Here is a 15,479-nt window from a genome sequence, read left to right on the forward strand (position 1 = left end):
AGTAGGCGGCCTGTCTCCCCAATATAGAGGAGGCCACATCGGGTGCAGCCTTCACCTGCACCTCCACAATGCAAAACCTGCACCCACACCTCCCCCCTTACTTCCCTCCAAGGCCCCAAGGGAATCTTCCATATCCGCCACAAATTCACCTGCACCTCCACACACATCATTTACGGCATCTGCTGCACCCAACACTGCTCAACACTTCAACTCCCTCTCCGACTCCATCAAGGACATGCAGGTCCATGGACTCCTCCATCGCCAGACCATAGCAACATGACGCCCGGTGGAGGAGCGCCTCATCTTCCGCCTGGGAACCCTCCAACCACAAGGAATGAACTCAGATTTCTCCAGTTTCCTCATTTCCCCTTCCCCCACCTTGTCTCAGTCCCAACCCTCGAACTCAGCACCACCTTCTTAACCAGCAATCTTCTTCCTGACCTCTCCGCCCCCAACCCCACTCCGGCCTATCACCCTCACCTTCACCTCCTTACACCTGTCACATTTCCAACACCCCTCCCCCAAGTCCCTCCTCTCTACCTTTTATCTTAGCCTGCTTGGCACACTCTCCTCATTCCTGATGACGGGCTCATGCCCGAAACGTCGATTCTCCTGTTCCTTTGATGCTGCCTGACCTGCTGCGCCTTTCCAGCAACACATTTTCAGCTCTGGTCTCACCAAGGCCTTGTGCAATGTAGCAAGACATCCCTGCTCCTGTACTCGAATCCTTATGTGATGAAGGCCAATACCACATCAGTTATTTGTGTAAAACATCTTTTTGGCTTGACAACAGCATCAATTTATTGGAGGATGCTAATCGTGTTCACCACAGCATAACATCATAGATTCCTGATTTTAGCTGTTGCTGAAGGTTTAGAGATTGTGCGTAAGGTACAGTATGGCCATATATTGCTCCTTGTTGCTGATTTGGCTCGTTTGGATTTCATCAGTTAATCAGTTAAGATAGTTAACATTTCCTGCTGTATTTTTATGCTAATGATTGTCAAAGCTCTTTGACACCCTCTGCTTTCTGTGTACAAGTGCTTCCTAACATCTTTCCTGAACAGTTTTGCCCTCATTCTCAGATTATGTCGTAGTTCTAGAATCCCCAATCAGTGGAAATTGTTTCTCTTTATCAACTTTGTCTTTTCCTGTTAGTACCTTGAAGGCATTGATTGGATTGTCATTTAATCATGTATATTCGAGAAAGATGATAGAGGTGGAGGAAGATTTATGTGAGTGAAAACACTAGCACTGAATTATTTAGCTGGATAAATTGTCATGCCTTTTCCAAGTTGGTTTCCTGTTCTTCAGTTCTGAGCAGTATAAGACACAAAGCTTCGAATTCATAATAACCTTCTGAAGGACCTTCTGAGAGATGAGTCTTTTCAGTGATGTACAGAGCTCAACGAGGATTTTTCTAAAAACAAAATATTCAATTCTTCCCTTAGATTTTTGAAATCGGCTGTACAGAACATTGATGAAGCCACGTTTTGAATACTGTGTTCAATTCCGGTGTCCCTATTTTAGGAAAAATATTGTTAAACTTGGAAGGGTTCAGAAAAGATTTACGAGGATGTTCCCAGGGTTGGAGGATTTGAGCTATAGGGAAAGGCTGAACAGGCTGGGGCTGTTTTCCCTGGAGCGTCAGAGGCTGGGGAGTGACCTTCTAGAGGTTTACAAAATTATGAGGGGCATGGATAGGATAAATAGACAAAGTCTTTTCCCTGGGAGTCCAGAACTGGAGGGCATAGGTTCAGGGTGAGATGGGAAAAGATATAAAAGTGACATAAGGGCAACTTTTTCTCACAGAGGGTGGTACGTGTATGAAGTGAGCTGCCCGAGGAAATGGTGGAGGCTGGTACAATTGCAACATTTCAGAGGCATTTGGATGGGTATATGAATAGGAAGGGTTTGGAGGGATATGGGCCGGGTGCTAGCAGGTGGGACTAGATTGGGTTGGGATATCTGGTCAGCATGGACGGGCTGGACCGAAGGGTCTGTTTCCGTGCTGTACATCTCTATGACTCTATGATCCAAGGGCCAATGGAGGAATTTCTCATTTATAATGTTTTGAGAAAGCTCCTTAGCTTACTAATGGGATTATTGAGTGAGACCTGAACACCCTAATCTGGATTATGGCAATCTTTCATATGAATATAAGGTAGGATTTCCCTGGTACACATTTCTGTTTTTTCCCAGTTCAGTTTCCTGGAGTTAGTCCTAAACTAAAGACAAGGATGTTGCCAGGGTTGGAGGATTTGAGCTATAGAGAGAGGTTGAATAGGCTGGGGCTCTTTTCCCTGGAGCGTCAGAGGCAGAGGGGTGACCTTGTAGAGGTTTACAAAATCATGAGGGACATGGATAGGGTAAATAGGCAAAGTCTTTTCGCTGGGGGCGGGGAGTCCACAACTAGAGGGCATAGGTTTAGGGTGAGAGGGGAAAGATATAAAAGAGACCTAAGGGGCAACGTTTTCACCCAGAAGGTGGTATATGTAGCAAATGAGCTGCCAGAGGAAGTGGTGGAGGCTGGTGCAATTGCAATATTTAAAGGCATTTATGAATAGGAAGGGTTTGGAGGGATATGGGCCGGGTGCTGGTAGGTGGGACTAGATTGGGTTGGGATATCTGGTCGGTGTGAACGGGTTGGACCGGAGGTTCTGTTTCCATGCTGTACATCTCTATGACTCTATGATTCCAGGTCAATCTGGGAGAGTTGGCATGTCCAGTCTGACCCTTCTGTGATTCAGGTCTCCACTCCATTTATCTGCTCCCTGCATATCCCTACAGTGTGGAAGCAGGCCATTCGGCCAAACAAGTAGCTTCGAAATTGACGTTTCAGGCAAAAGCTCTTCATCAGCTTTTGCCCGAAACGTCGATTTCGCTGCCCCTTGGATGCTGCCTGAACTGCTGTGCTCTTCCAGCACCACTAATCCAGAATCTGGTTTCCAGCATCTGCAGTCATTGTTTTTACCACATTCGGCCAAACAAGTCCACGTTGATCCTCCAAATAGCATCCCACCCAGACTCACCCCTGTAACCCTATCATTGTAACCCCGCGTTTCCCACGGCCAACTTACCAAACCTGCACGTCTTTGGATTGTGGGAGGAAACTGGAGCTCCCAGAGGAAACCTGCGCAGACACGGGGAGAATGTTCAAACTCCACAAAGACAGTCACTGAAGCTGGAATTGAACCGGGATCCCTGAAATTGTGAGGCAACAGTGCTAATCACTGAGCCATTTTGCCACGCCACCACCCCAAGGACCTGCAGGTTCACAGAGTCATTAAGTCATTCAGTACGAAGAGGTCCTTTGGCCCATCAGGTCTGTGCTGACCTATCTATACTGGGTCTCACTTTCCATAGTCTTGGTCCATAATCTTGAATGTTATGACATTTCAAGTGCTCATCCAAGTACTTTTTTTAAAGTTTGTGAGGTTTTCCATCGCAGACAGTGTATTCCAGACCCCAGCACCAAATTTGCCTCTTTTTATCCCCCCCTCTTGAACCTCCTGCCTCACCTTAAAATTATACCCCCTCATTATTGACCTTCCAATTAAGGAGAACAACTGCTTCCTGTCCACCCTGTCCTTGCCTCTCATAATCTGATGCATCTTTATCAGGAGAAAGTGAGGACTGCAGATGCTGGAGATCAGAGCTGAAAATGTGTTGCTGGAAAAGCGCAGCAGGTCAGGCAGCATCCAAGGAACAGGCGAATTGACGTTTCGGGCATAAGCATCATTCCTGAAGAAGGGCTTATGCCCGAAATGTCGATTCTCCTGTTCCTTGGATGCTGCCTGACCTGCTGCGCTTTTCCAGCAACACATTTTCTACATCTTTATCAGGTTTACCACTCAGCCTGCTCTGTTCCAAACCAAACTCAAGTCTATCCAGCCTCTCTTCATCCCTGAAGTGCTCCATCCCAGACAATATCCTGGTGAATCTCATCTGCAGCCCCTCCATCACAATCACATCCTTCCTATAGGATTTTGGGGTTTGGGGAAGTAGGGAAGTGGTGACAGAATCCTGGAGGATTGCCTGTTTTGTATCTTTCATTCCTAGGCATCAAGAACTTGAATTGATATAGCAGCTTCCACGCACTTTAGTTATTGGATGTAAGAGTTTTCAAGAAGGAGTCAGTTATAGTTCTTAGGATTCAAGGGGAGTAAGGAAAACGCAGGAAGAGGATTCTGAATTTGATGGTAATTTCAAAAGGGCAGGGATACAAGTTGCTGAGGCTGTATAATGCACTAGTCAGACCACATTTGGAATACCGTGAGCATTTTTGGGCCCTGTATCTAGGGAAGGATGTGCTGGCTTTGGAGGGACTCCAGAAGAGGTTTACAGGTGGAATTTAGAGGAATGAGAGGGGGATTTCATGGAAACCTACAAAATACTGAAAGGTCTGTTTACAGTGGACGTGGACATTATGCTTCCACTAATAGGAGAGACCAGGAACTGGGGATATAGCCTCAGAGTGAAGGGATGACCCTTTAGAATTGAAGTGAGGGGGAATTTGTTCATTCAGAGGGTGGTGAATCTGTGGAAGTCATTGCCACAGAAGGGTGTGGAGGCCAAGTCATTGACTGTATTTAAGGCAGAAATAGATAGGCTCTTAATGGGAAGGGGATCAAGAGTTACAAGGCGATGGTTGAGATACATGTCAAACATGATGGAATGGTGGATCAGGCTCACAGGCCTAATTCCCCTCTTGTACCTAACGGTCTTACAGCAGGCTAAAAGGGCTGAACAGTCTACTGCTGCCTGTATTGTGTTTGTTTCTACAGTGGGATAGTGACAATGTCATGAGTATGTCATTCTGAGACTTCACTTCTGGTGGCTTCAGTTCCAGGAGAGAGAAAGTGGGGACTGCAGATGCTGGAGATCAGAATCGAGAGTGTGGTGCAGGAAAAGTACAGCAGGTCAGGCAGCATCCGAGGTACGGGAAATCGATATTTCGGGTATAAGCCTTTCATCAGGAATGAGGACCTAATTCCTGATTAAGGGTTTATGCCTGAAACGTCGACTCTCCTGCTCCTCGGATGCTGTCTGGCCAGCTGTGCTTTCCCAGCACCACACTCTTGATGGCTTCATAGAGTCATAGAGATGTACAGCACGGAAACAGACTCTTCGGTCCAACGTGTCCATGCTGACCAGATATCCCAACCCAATCTAGTCCCACCTGCCAGCACCAGGCCCATATCCCTCCAAACCCTTCCTATTCATATACACATCCAGATGCCATTTAAATGTTGCAATTGTACCAGCCTCCACCACTTCCTCTGGCAGCTCAGTCCATACATGTACCACCCTCTGCATGAAAGAGTTGCCCCTTAGGTCTCTTTTGTATCTTTCCCTTCTTACCCTAAACCTATGCCCTCTAGTTCTGGACTCCCCCATCTCAGGGAAAAGACCTTGTCTATTTATCTTATCCATACCCCTCATAATTTTATAAACCTCCATAAGGTCACCCCTCAGCCTTCAATGCTCCAGTGAAAACAGTCTTAGCCTATTCAGCCTCTCCCTATAGCTCAAATCCTCCAACATCCTTGTAAATCTTTTCTGAACCATTTCAAGTTTCACAACATATTTCCAAAAGAAAGGAGACCAGAATTGCACGCAATATTCCAACAGTGGCCTAACCAATGTCCTGTACAGCCGCAACATGACCTCCCAACTCCTGTACTCAATACTCTGACCAATAAAGGAAAGCATACCAAACGCCTTCTTCACTATCCTATCTACCTGCAACTCTACTTTCAAAGAGCTATGAACCTGCACTCCAAGGTCTCTTTGTTCAGCAACACAACCTAGGACCTGACCATTATGTGTATAAGTCCTGCTAAGATTTGCTTTACCAAAATAGAGCACCTCATTTTAATCTAAATTAAACTCCACCTGCCACTTCTCAGCCCATTGGCCCATATGATCAAGATTCCATTGTAATCTGAAGTAACCTTCTTCGCTGTCCACTATACCTCCAATTTTGGTATCATTAGCAAACTTACTAACTATACCTCTTATGTTCACATCCAAATCATTAATATAAATGGTGAAAAGTAGTGGACCCAGCACCGATCCTTGTGGCACTCCACTAGTCACAGGTCTCCAGTCTGATAAAGTCTCCAGTCTCCAGTCACCCTCTGTCTTCTATTTTTGAGCCAGTTTTGTATCCAAATGGCGAGTTCTCCCTGTATTCCATGTCATCTAACCTTGCTAATCAGTTTCCCATGGGGAGCCTTGCCAAACGCCTTACTGAAGTCCATATAGATCACATCTACCTCTCTGCCCTCATCAATCCTCTTTGTTGCTTCTTCAAAGAACTTAATCAAGTTTGTGAAACATGATTTCCCACACACAAAGCCATGTATTCTATCCCTAATCAGTCCTTGCCTTTCCAATACATGTACATCTTGACCCTCCAACAACTTGCCCACCACCGATGTCAGGCTCACTGGTCTATAGTTCCCTGGCTTGTCCTTGCCACCTTTCTTAAACAATGACACCATGTTTGCCAACATCCATTCACCGGCATCTCACCTGTGACTGTTGATACAAATATCTCATCAAGAGGCCCAGCAATCACTTCCCTAGCTTCCCACAGAGTTCTCAAGTACACCTGATCAGGTCCTGGGGATTTATCCACCTTTATGCATTTCAAGACATCCAGCACTTCCTCTCAGTTCCATTCCATCATGGCAGCTTGTGGTGCTTAAGTTGAGTTAACAAAAATGGAGTTGAAAGCCAGTGACTATGAAACTGGTGTCATTTGTTGTAAAAATCCATTGGGTTTGCTGATATCCTTCAGGAATCACATTATCCAGGTATACTGGTCTGGCTTGGAGCCAATTCCTGACTCATAAAAATGAGACTGATTCTGAACTACCCTCTGAACTAGGTGAGGATGTCACTCAGTTAACATAGAACATAGAACATAGAACATTACAGTGCAGTACAGGCTCTTCGACCCTCGATGTTGCGCCGCCCTGTCATACCAATCTGAAGCCCATCTAACCTACATTATTCCATGTATGTCCATATGCCTGTCCAATTACGACTTAAATGCACTTAAATTTGGCGAATCTACTACTGTTGCAGGCAAAGCATTCCATACCCTTACTTCTCTCTGAGTAAAGAAACTACCTCTGACATCTGTCTTATACTTATCTCCCCTCATTTTAAAGTTGTGTCCCCTCGTGTTTGCTGTCCCCATACTTGGAAAAAGGCTCTCCCTGTCCACCCTATCTAACCCACTGATTATCTTGTATGTCTCTATTAAGTCACCTCTCAACCTTCTCTCTAACGAGAACAGCCTCAAGGCCCTCAGCCTTTCCTCGTAAGACATTCCTTCCATACCAGGCAACATCCTAGTAAATCTCCTCTGCATCCTTTCCAAAGCTTCCACATCCTTCTTATAATGCGGTGACCAGAACTGTACACAATACTCCAAGTGTGGCCATACCAGAGCTTTGTACAGCTGCAGCATAACCTCCTGGTTCCGACACTCATTCCCTCTATTAATAAAGGCCAAAACACTGTATGCCTTCTTAACAACCCTGTCAATCTGGGTGGCAACATTCAGGGATCTGTGTACATGGACACCGAGATCCCTCTGCTCATCTGCACTCCCAAGAACCTTAGCATTAGCCCAGTACTTTGCATTTCGGTTACTCCGTCCAAAGTGTATCAACTCACACTTGTTCACATTAAACTCTATTTGCCACCTCTCAGCCCAGCTCTACATCTTATCTATGTCTCTCTGCAACCTACTACGTCCTTCGTCACTATCCACAACTCCACTGACCTTATTGTCGTCTGCAAATTTACTAACCCACCCTTCTAAGCCCTCATCCAGGACATTTATAAAAATGATGAACAGCAGTGGACCCAACACCAACCCTTGCGGTACGCCGCTAGTAACTTGACACCAAGGTGAACATGTTCCATCAACTACAACCCTCTATTTTCTTTCAGCAAGCCAATTAATGATCCAAACTGCTATGTCTCCCACAATCCCATTCCTCCGCATTTTGTATAATAGCCTATTGTGGGGAACCTTATTGAACATTTTGCTGAAATCCATATACACCACATCAACCCTCATCTACCTGTTTGGTTACTTTGTCAAAAAACTCAATAAGATTCGTTATGCATCATCTACCCTTCACAAAACTGTGCTGACTGTCCCGATCAGATTATTCTTTTCTAGATGGTTATAAATCCTATCTCTTATAACCTTTTCTAACACTTTACCAGCAACTGAAGTGAGACTCACTGGTCTGTAATTACCAGGGTTGTCTCTACTCCCCTTTTTGAACAAGGGAACCACATTTGCTATCCCCCAGTCCTCAGGCACTATTCCTGTAGACAATGATGATTTGAAGATCAATGCCAAAGGCTCGGCAATCTCTTCCCTTGCTTCCCAGAGGATCCGAGGGTAGATCCCATCTGGCCCAGGGGACTTGTCTATTTTCACACTCTGCAGTATTTCTAAAACCTCTTCCTTGTGAACCTCAATCTCTTCTAGTCTAGGTGCAAGTATCTCTATCTTCCTCGCCAACATTTTCATTTTCTATAGTGAACACTGTCGAAAAATATTTATTTAGTGCTTCCCCTATCTCCTCTGACTCCACACACAACTTCCCACTATTATCCTTGATTGGCCCTAATTTAACTCTCGTCATTCTTTTATTCCTGACATACCTGTGGAAAGCCTTAGGACTAACCCTGATCCTATCCGCCAACAACTTCTCATGTCTCCTCCTGGCTCTTCTGAGCTCTCTTTTTAGGTCTTTCCTGACTTCCTTGTAATCCTCAAGCGCCCTAACTGAGTTTTCACATTTTGTCCTAACTAAGCTGCCGCCATCTTCTTGACCAGGGGTTCCACTTCCTTAGTAAACCACGACTCACGCGTTCTATATCTTCCTCCCTGCCTGACAGGTACATACTTATCTAGGACACACAGGAGCTTTTCCATGAATAAGCTCCACATTTCTAATGTGCTCATCCCCTGCAGTTTCCTTCCCCATTCTACGCTTCCTAAATCTTTCCTAATTGCATCGTAAATTCCCTTCCCTCAGCTGTAACTCTTGCTCGGTGGAGTACACCAATCCCTTCCCATCACTAAAGTAAACCTGACAGAATTGTGATCATTGTCTCCAAAGTGCTCACCTACTTCCAACACACCTGGCCAGGCTCGTTACCCAGTACTAAATCTAATGTGGCTTCGCCCCTTGTAGGCCTGTCTACATACTGTGTCAGGAAGCCCTCCTGCACACACTGGACAAAAACTGACCCATCTATAGTACTCATACTGTAGTGATCCCAGTCAATATTTGGATAGTTGAAGTCCCCCATGACAACTACCCTGCCTCTCTCACTCCTATTGAGAATCGTCTTTGCTATCCTTTCCTCTACATCTCTGGGACTATTTGGAGACCTATAGAAAACTCCCAGCATGGTGACTTCTCCTTTCCTGTTTCTAACCTCAGCCCATACTACCTCAGCTAACGAGTCCCCAGACATCCTTTCTACAACTGTAATATTGTCCCTGATCAACAATGCTACACCTCCCCCTCTTTTACCATCTTCTCTGTTCTTACTGAAACATCTGAATCCCAGAACCTGCAACAACCATTCCTGTCCCTGCTCTATCCATGTCTCCGTAATGGCCACAACAATTAGGGGTATGGAGCACAGTCTGCCTGTATTCCCAATGGCACAGTGGCTCATAGTTATCCTCAGTACCTTGTATTCCAGCCCTCTTGAAACTCTCATGAAACATAGTATCCTGTTCCTGGTTAGGGCTGTGGCAGGTGCCCGGGTTCAATTCCATTATCGATGACTGTCTATGTGGTGTTTGGACATTCTCCCCGTGTCTGTGTGGGTTTCCTCTGGATGCTCCAGTTTTCTCCAACAGGTTACGTGAACTGGCTGTGCTAAATTGTCCAGAGTGTCCATGGATGTGTTAGGTGGGTTCGCCGTGGGGAAGTGCAACATTTAGGGGAAAGGGTGGGAGAGTATGTCTGGCTGGGATGCTCTTCGGAGAGTAAGTGCAGACTCAATGGGCTGAATGCCCCGCACTGCATGGAATTTGTGAGTGTATTTTGAAATGCAGCAGCCAATTTTGCACACAGCAACAGCTTTGTTGATGGTGTTTGATGGACAGGTATTGACTGTGACACACCTCTCCTTTGCAATAGTGCCACGTTCATATTGACTGGGCAAGCAGGCTTGAAGGGCTGAATGGCCTGCTCCTGCTGCATGTGCCCTTATTTCATGTTTTCTCGAGAAGGGAGATAGCATCTCTGAGAGTGAACGCAACCACGAATGAAGAGAGAGCCACTCCAGGAATCCTTCAGCATCTCTTTGTGTCTGCAGTCAGGCTCCTGTAAGAGACAGTGGCTGAGTCAGCTTCTGCCTTTGGGAGATTTTGACTGAGGCCAGTGATCCATATGGCACACAGCCTGTGGAACAGATGTGCTGAGCAGTATCGCGGTGGTGGATTTTACAAGTTCAGCAGTGTTGCAAATTCCCCGTGTTTTTTGGCAGCTTATATTGAAAGATATTAATCTGCTTCACTCGACACCGGGGCTCTTGACCTCACTTAACCTTTTTTCCCTTTGACTGGCTACAGAAAGAGGCCATTCAGCCCCAACTGGTCCAGGTCAGTGGTAAGACATCACCGAGCCTCCAGCCTTTCATCCCTTAACCTTATTGACAGAACCTTATTGTCTAAGCTTTGCTCCCTCATGTGCACCTCCGTTCTTTCCCTCAGTGTGAGTAGTTTCTGTCAGTTATTTCTTGGTTTGAGGGTATCACTGGCAAGGCCAGCATTTAGTGCCCATCCATAGAATCCCTACAGTGTGGAAGCAGGCCATTCGGCCCATCGTGTTTACGCCAGTCCTGCAAAGAGCATCCGACCCAGACCCACCCCCTACACCTGTAACCCTGCATTTCCCACAGCTAACCTCTCTTGCACATCCCTGGACCCTACACTGCAATTTCCCATGGCCAATCCAGCAAACCTGCACAGGTTTGGACAGTGGGAGGAAACCGGAGCACCCAGAGGAAACCCGTGCCGACACGGGGAAAATGTAGAAATCCCACACAGTCGCCCAAGGCTGGAATTGAACCCAGGTCTCTGGAATTGTGAGGCAACAATGCTAACCACTGAACCACCATCCATAATTGCCCTGAGGGCAGTTAAGAGTCAACCACATTGTTGTGGGTCTGAAGTCACATGTAGGCCAGACCAGGTAAGGTGTTTCCCTCCCTAAAGGGTATTAGTGAATGAGATGGCTTTTTCCACTAATTGACAACAGACTCGTTATTATTACCAAACTCTTAATTCCTGATTCTTATTGAATTCAAATTCCAACATTAGGATTCAAACTCATGTACTCAGATCATTGCCTGGGTCTCTATAGATTAAGTCCAGCCATAATACTGGCTCTTCCGAGATGGCTGAGGGAGTCAGGCTCCTGACTGGAACTCATCCACTTTGACCATTTTTCTCTCTTCTTCTTCCATCTTTTCTCTTTTCTTCTTTGTTATTTCGCGTAGTCATTTAGGTTCTTTTTACCTCCTCTACTCACCTTCTACATCTCGGAGAAGGTGAGGACTGCAGATGCTGGAGAACCAGAATCGAAAAGTGTGCCGCTGGAAAAGCACAGCTGGTCAGGCAGCATCTGAGGAGCAGGAGAGTCGACATTTTGGGCATAAGACCTTCATCAGGAAGGAGAAGGGGAGTGGGAGATTAATAGGAGGGAGGTGGGACTGGGTGAATTTAGTTTGGAAGGTGGATGCAGGTGGGGTAATAGTGATAGGTAATTGTGGGGAGGGTGGAGTGGATAGGTGGGAAGAAAGATGGACAGATAGGACAGGTCAAGAGGGTGGTGCCGAGTTGAGGGTTGGATCTGGGATGAGGTGGGGAGAGGGGGGATGAGGAAACTAGTGAAGTCGATGTTGATGCAGTATGGGTGGAGGGTCCCAAGACGGAAGATGAGGTTTTCTTCCTCCAGTTGGCAGTCACTCCCATTTATCTCTCATCCCCCTTCCCCCGCACCCCACTTTCCTAACAAAGGGCTTATGCCCAAAACGTCGATTCTACTGCCCCTGGGATGCTGCCTGACCTGCTGTGGTTTTCCAGCACCACACTCTGCAACTCACCCTCTGCACGTCCGGTATGGCACCAGAGCAGGGCTCTGCAGCTAACACAGCAACGGGGCGTGGCAGCGGCTGGGGCCCAGCGTGAGCCCAGACGACGGTCAGTGATGGAAGATAACATCAGTGGCCATCGGGGCCATGGCCTGGCGTGCCCAATGGAAGTCAGCAGTGGTGGTCAGTGATGAAGGGGCCTGCCGAACACAGGTGGGTCTTACCTTAGCTCAGCACTGGGGGAGAGCGAGCCCTGGTGTGGAAAGCCCACTTTAGATTGTCTGCAGGCCCATGGCTTCGTTTAAGTGGTTCACTTTGTTTCTTTATTTTTCCACTATCACACTGAGAAGACAAATGGTGCTCAACTTTTTAACTTATTTCTTTAATTTTCGACTTCTTTACCTTAGTTTTGTGACTGGGTACATTGTATCTAAGATAGTGCTGTGTGTGGCGACATTGTACACTTTTCACTGTACTCTTGTACCCGTACAGGAGTACATGTGACAATAAACCCTAAATCTCACTGGGCCATCACCTTCTCTAAAGCAATTCTTATTTCATTCATTCACAGGATGAAGGCATCACTGGTTAGGCTAACATTTATTACCCAGAGGGCAGTTAAGAGTCAATCACATTGCTGTAGCTCTGGAGTCACATGTAGGCCAGACCAGGTAAGGATGGCAGTTTCTTTCTCTAAAGGACATTAGTGACCCAGATGGGTTTTCCTCGACAACTAATTTATGGTCATCATTAGATTCTTAAGTCCAGATATTTATTGTATTCAAATTCCAAAACTGCTATAGCAGGATTTGAACCCAGGCCCGCAGAACATTAGAAGGGTCTTTGAATTAACAGTCCAATAATAAGACCACTAGGCCATCATCTCACTATGGTAATAATGTCACTGGGGACAAATGATCTAGAGACCCTGGTTCGTGCTTTGGAGATGTGGCTGTAGATACAAATCCCACATTGGCTGCTGCTGGAATTTAATATTTTTTTTCATATTCAGTCACAGGATGTGGGCATTGCTGGCCCAGCCAGCATTTATTGCCCATCCCTAATTACCCAGAGGGCAGTTAAGAGTCAACCAAGAGCCCAGGTGTCTTTGGAGAAGAAGCACGCAGTGTCCATGAACACCCTTGAGCTTTTCAGGGAGAGGTGGGCACCGCAGGGAGTGGAGTGTATTATTTCCCCCTCCAACTCTATTTTGATTTAATCCCTGCCCTTCCCTTCGTTGTTTGATCACACAGCATTACCCTTTGAGAAGGGTGCTGCTTGTCACTGGCCACTTGGGTGTTTCCTTTCTTCCTGGTGGTGGAATATAAATAAAAATTGACACACTTGTTTCTCACTGTAAAAAATATTTTAAAAAAGAGTCAGCCATTTTGTTGTGGGTTTGGAGTAACGTGTAGGCCAGACCAGGTTTCAATTTCAAAACTGAAAGATAGTGATGGCCACCGCTGATTGTCAGAAAAGGTCACTAATGTCCTTTAGGGAAGGAACTGCCATCCTTACCTGGTCTGGCCGACATGGGACTTCAGACCCACAGCAATGTGGTTGAACTTTAACTGTTCTCTGGGATGGGTAATAAATGCTAGCCTGGCCAGCAAGGGCCTAATCCTGTGAATGAATTAAAAAATACTTGCAAAAAGGTGGGATTAAGCTTTTTGTTCTTATAACTCAATGTAAACACAAAGGGCTGAATGGCGTCCTTCTATGTTGCTAATTCTTTGTAATTTTCCCAGATCCTGAAACTTGAGCTAATGTCAGTCGCAGTGGGGAATGAGGAGGTCAGTGTTCCCATATGGAAAGCTCACAATGGACATACAGAAAGAGACATGCTTGCCGATGGTGTGAACATAAGGAATAGGGATGGCGTTTGATCTCATACTAAGGCCTGTATAGTGGCCGAATTAAAATCCCAAAATGTAGGGAACAACAAAAGGAACATCTTTCATCTCTTATCAAAGCCTTGTAAGGCTCACATCATGAACCATGATGAAGAAGCTCAACAAGAGTCAGTGAGTGTAGCGATGCTTCAGAATCACAACATCATCAAAGATAAAGCAATTATTTTAAGCTGTATCACATAGTCCAGGCCTTTCACCACCCCATCTAGTTAGCTCGGTTAGCTCGACAGTTGGTTTGTGATTTATTCATATTTTATTCATTCAAGAGATTTGGGTGTTCTTGGCTACGCCAGTTTTTATTGCCCATCCCTAGTTGCCCTGAGGGCAGTTAAGAGACAGCAACATTGCTATGGGTGTGGAGTCACATGTAGGCGACCAGGTAAAGAGTTTCCCTCCCTAAAGAACATTAGTGAACCAGATGGGTTTTTCTGACAATTGACAATGGATTCATGGTAAAGTCACCATAATCTTACCAGGCCATAGGACTGCTCTCTCACCAGAGATGACTGGAAGTAGTTTAATTCCAGATTTTTATTGAATTTAAATTCCACCATCTGCCACAATGGGATTGAAGTCCAGGACCCCAGAACATACCTGTGGTCTCTAGATTAACAGCCAAAGAGTGTGATGCAGGCAACATCTGAGGTGCAGGAGAATCGACATTTTGGGCATAAGCTCTTCATCAGGAATCTCTGGTTTAAGAGTGCAGTGATAATATCACTAGACCATCGGCTGTAGAGTGATACCAAAAGCATAGGTTCAAAACCCATATCAACTGAAGTCACCATGAACTTCTCTGTTTGCCTGTGGCATGGTGACCCTCAGATTAAATTATCATCTCTCTCTCTCTCTCTCTCTAATGAGAGAGCAGCCCTGTTGTCTGGGAAGACATTGTTACTGTGAATGCGGAAGCCATATCCTATACGAGCCACTGCCGTAACTCACCAAACCTTACCAACACAGCCAACTAGAACAGAAAGACACAATGTCCTTTTCTCAAAATCTATCCTTTCACAAAATCTAAACATCTCATTCCCCATCCCTTGAATTGAATGGCTTCAGAGACCACTTCTGAGGGAAATTAAGAGTCAATCATTTTGCTGCAGTGATACAGTCACATTTCTTAAGGTGCACTGCAGCAAAGCTCCTTCCACAGGACTTTCCAAACCCGCAGCCTCCAGCATCAAGAGGGACAAGGGCAGCAGATACATGGGAACATCACCCCCTGCAAGTTCCCCTCCAAGCCACTCACCATCCTGACTTGGAAATATATCACCATTCCTTCAGTATTCCTGGGTCAAAAAGCTGAAATTCCCAGCCAATTCCTTGAATTGTTTTTTTTTAAATGTCGGTCAGTCCAGATAAGGATGGCAGATTTCCTTCCCTGAACCATATTAATGAACTAAA

The sequence above is a fragment of the Chiloscyllium punctatum genome, chromosome 10 (genome assembly GCF_047496795.1).
Source record: "Chiloscyllium punctatum isolate Juve2018m chromosome 10, sChiPun1.3, whole genome shotgun sequence".
Classification (NCBI taxonomy): Eukaryota; Metazoa; Chordata; class Chondrichthyes; order Orectolobiformes; family Hemiscylliidae; genus Chiloscyllium; species Chiloscyllium punctatum.